Raw genomic sequence first — 4715 nt, forward strand, 5'->3', positions numbered from 1 at the left:
GCTTTTTCAAGAGGAGATACTAACTCAACCTCTACATTGGTCAAATCAGTCGACTTCTCAACTACTGGGCGAGCCTGTTCTTCATGCAGCACCCTGGTTTCTATGACCAAAGCAGCTAAAGCCTTTTTAATATTTTCATCTCAAATGNAAGGGTCTGAGCTAGTGCATTTGGAATTGTTAAATTCATATCTTTGCATTTTCCAACATTTCACTAAAAGAACATTTCCATCCTTGAATGCATTGGTACTCAAGCACTATGTACCAAATGCCATTGTCAGGGAACAAGAAGACGGAAATTAAAAGAATGGCACCTTCAGGAGCACTAACAAAGGGCAAAATGACTTTTTTGAAGTTTGTTAAAGCGACATAAAGAATGTGCTTGCCATTTTGGGCAACGCCCACGAAGATACGAAGATAAACTGAGTGATTGGTGTTTTTCTCGCCTTTCAACATACCCAAAAAAACCAGTTTTGACCGAAAGGCAACTTTTAAGGCAAACTGTAAACCGAAGTATTTGATAAGAACTCAGGACCAAAAGAAAATGCGTGGTTTACGTGAAGGGTTGTGTCATTGTGAGAAATTTTCAATTGTTTGTGAAAAGGTTTAGATTTTGCAAAAAGACGTTGAGTGCTCCGATGTGTCGAGTTTTCCGTTGTGCCCAATTACTTTGGAACTAGTTTGCTCCTCTACGAACTCTGCGGTTTTGTAGATCTAAGTGCTACTTCAGTTCATATGATGAATCGGCTTTTTTGTACACTAAAATTGATCTCTGTAGGCAACTTTCTGATCTTTAGCAACGACGTACATTTGTACACTCAAATCCGGCATGCTTGTTAATAACAACAACACAATTTATGTTTCAGTTGATGAAGGCAAAAGTTTGCCCTCTTCTCGCGCTGGCGAGGCGGGGTCTAGTCATTACATGTACTGATGGGGATCAACCAAAAAATCACCGGAGGTTGCAACTAGGGCTACCAATTTACATTTTCAATGGCATGCGGCATTACTAGCGGAATATCGAAAACCCGTTAGTTGATCACAAAAAGTAGCCCTGATTATTCTTTGATCAAACTAGGGTCACCGTTTTGGTCAAGCCTAATATTCTACGATACGTTTGAAACGGCCCGTGCTTTGACTTTCCTAGCTTTCTGGCGATCCTGAGTTTGATAATTTGTTTGATCCCATCACTAATTACATGCTTTGTGGTGCTACGCGCCTTACATCCACGCTTTCGTCCCAGGGGACAACGTCACAGCCTCAGCTAGAGGACTATGATTAGCTTTGCCAATCTGGCTTTTCATTGGCCAGATTCTGAGGAATCAGTTTTACACTACCCTTGGGCTAATCAATTGCTTCCAGACATCTAAATTGCACGAAAGACAATATTGTTTTGTATCTCCGTCTCAAATTATGATGATGGCTGGGCTTTCTCCACCCCTATTCTGGCATTCACGCTCAATTTTATAGCTGTTGAACCTGATTATATTGCAGGCCAGCCTGAATTCAACAGTAGTTGCTTTCTGCCTTTCATTCAGGAAACAAGTCAAGGAGTGGGTGAGTATGTTTTCAAGCTTGAATGAATTGGATCGAGTGGGACAGTGAAATTTCAAAAGATGATGCTTGTGTGGTTCATAAGAAATGAACGGTTAGGTTCAAGCAGAAACTTTGTTGAGATTGTCAACGATTACCATTCACTAAATTGGGTTTCCCTAATTTTGTGAACTAACACGAGGATTCAGCGAATGTTATTCATATACTCAGTAATCCAACCAAAACTGATGAGTCTATAAGTTTCCACGCACTCATTTTTCTTTATTTGTTGTGATTGATTCTCGATTCTTGGGGAAATTAAAAGGTACGAGCACTTGATTCTCAACAACCATTGATTGCATTTGCTCCATTTCCTCGGCTTGAGAGATTGTAAACCTTTCGTCTTTCATGATCTCCGAACTCATTGAGAGGTAGCCAAAATTTTGGAGAATAGCCAAAAAATCGGATGGGTTCGTTAGTCCGAAAATTTCTTCTTCCCCAGCTATTTCGAGCTCCTCCGTGGGTTCAGGTAAGGAACGCTGGCCACACCGTTTTGATAAGACCTTGGCTTATTTCTCGGTTAAAATGAAGCTCCTTGCGAATTCAAACCGTCAAAGTTGGGACAAAAGCGAGAGAAATTTCTGTTAATATTTCTTTGGACCTAAAAAAGTTGGAGAGGTAAAACTACATTTCGTTACACACAACATCCACCTAAACAAGTACATAAAACTCTCAGTTATCTTCTGCAAATCATATGGAGGGTGGACGGTTGTTTACAATGAGACCAACCTTCGCTTGACGCTAATGGAAAGAGAAGCGCAGTTTGATCAATGGATAACATCCAAATGGATAGCATTGCTTTTCGGATTCACCAGAAGCTCACAAAAATTAAGGCAATCTGATCATTATGCATTAGGGGGCGTCTTTCTTCGAAAATAGAGGAGCCATAGTATCAGCAATGAACCTTGAGAAGAAACTGCTGCGGGATTAAGTCCTGAAAATAGCCACTAGATGGCGGTACCCCGAACGTCAACGGCTAAATTCAGACAGGAATCATTAAGTAACTTTGTGATTGCAAAACTAGTTTCTGTTTGTGCTATGGGACTCGTACTACATTTTCCGACTGCATTAGTTTAGTCTCTACATCAGTTCTAGCAAAAAAGATAATGAACTTTCAGCTTGCTTGCCGGGTTGAGTGATTCAACAATTTTCTTGACAATCCGTCAACGACGGTAATGTGAGGTTATAATATCCCGGGTCCTGCCCGTAGAACCTATGGCTGAGGGATCAAAATGGTTAGAGATTCAGGCAGAACAAATTATGGAAGCCCCAAAGATGGCAAGAAAGAAGTCAAAATTGCAAATTTATTAGCAACTAAATCCAAATATCTCTAAATGTCTTCATGGATGTATTTGAATTAGCCAAGTGTGGCTTTCTTTGCAACTCTTTGCCTAAGGTATATAAGACATATGAATGGACATATTCTTTGCTCTCTTCTTCATGCTCTTGAGCAAAATAGACCTGAAAGCAAAGGTTTGCTGATCTGAAGCGTGTAGAAAGACTTGAATGTAACATATCTGATGAATTTGAACAGCTTATCAAAATTTATTAACAAATAAAGTACAAACTGGCAAGTAAGCAGTTAAGCCCCTTTGGGTTCTGAAGTCTCCTTTGCTAGATTTCTACACACCTAACCTATTTCTTGATTTTAGTTTCCTTAACAACATGACTGTTGGCGCCAAAAGAACTTGAAAAGGAGGATTCATTTAGGCTAGAACGGAAAAGGAAACCACAATCCTGGGCGTTTTGAGCTTTTCATGGCAACTTAAAGAATTATTTTGCCTTTCATTTCCGGCGAAGCTAATACAATACATTGATCAATGAAATAATCCACTTCCCACATTCAAGGAGGACCTAAATAACTTCCTCCAAACCATTCCAGATCAACCCTCAATACCTGTGTGTCATCAATCAGGAAATTCAAATTTAATATCTGCTCAGATTTACTTTCAAGTGATTGTGTAATCACATTTTTGTGCCTTGGATCAATCCATTCAAGACATCTGCCTGTGTACAATTTTAAATAAGAATAGTTTTCTTTATAATTTGGGCGCAGGCCCCGGGATATATAACCTCACATGCCCACTCTCGACAGATCGTCAAAAAAAATTCGAAACACTCAACCATATAAGCAATTTAAATGTTCATTACTTTTTGCCACAATCAATGCAGTTATCTCAAAATGAGAGGAAAATGTAGTACGAGTCCCAAAGCACAAACAGAAACTAATTTTGCAATCGAATTTCAATAAAATTGAAGATTATGTGGTCCCATAAGCTACTTAACAATGCCTATTCGAATTCAGCCGTTGACTTTCTTGGTACCTCCATCTAGTGGTCATTTTGCAGAACATGGTCATGCAGTTATTTCTTCTCAAGGTTCAATATCCTCAGTTGTTGATCTTATGAAAGCCGGAAAGTGGCGATATATTCAAAACTGATATTCCTGAAATTAAAGAGGATAGTGAGACGACACATGGGACCCAGTCAAGTAAGGATAGAAACAAAGTAAATTTTGAATATGTGAGTGTGTTGGGAAACAACTTGATGTGATATTTTATTCAATAGAAACACGGTACAGAGCCCTGGTTGGGCCTAGCACGTCTGTTCAAGAACAGTTTCAAACTAGTGCCCTGTATTAGAAGAGAAAGACAGTGAGATAAGCGCCCTCTGTGACCAAATGATGAACCTTCAATTCCGTTCCAAAACAATAGCGCTCAAAAACTGGGAAACACGCTTTAAGTTTTGTAATCGATAGTTTTCAAGGCATAAGACGAAGAATGGGGTGCAGTGCTATTGGTTGTACAGTTCGAATAGGTGTGCCCTTATTTTCAACCCCGCGGAGTGGTTCTAGACGGAAGCTATGGCTTTAAAATAAATAATTTAAAATAATTAAAATTAAATAATTAAAATAATTTAAAATAAATAATTAAAATAATTAAAAATAAATTCCTTAGAATAAATTAAAAAAAAAATATTTTTTTTAATAAGACTATAAAAGAGTCGCCGTTTTAAGCCTTAAAAGTAGTTTATTTTTCACAATCGTGTGGTTCGTTTTCACAACGTGAAATTATAGGTAGGATCTCTGCACCCTCGAGTAACAGAGCACGACTGATTTGAAGTGCG

This window comes from Tigriopus californicus, chromosome 12 (assembly GCF_007210705.1).
Source record: "Tigriopus californicus strain San Diego chromosome 12, Tcal_SD_v2.1, whole genome shotgun sequence".
NCBI classification, from domain to species: domain Eukaryota; kingdom Metazoa; phylum Arthropoda; class Copepoda; order Harpacticoida; family Harpacticidae; genus Tigriopus; species Tigriopus californicus.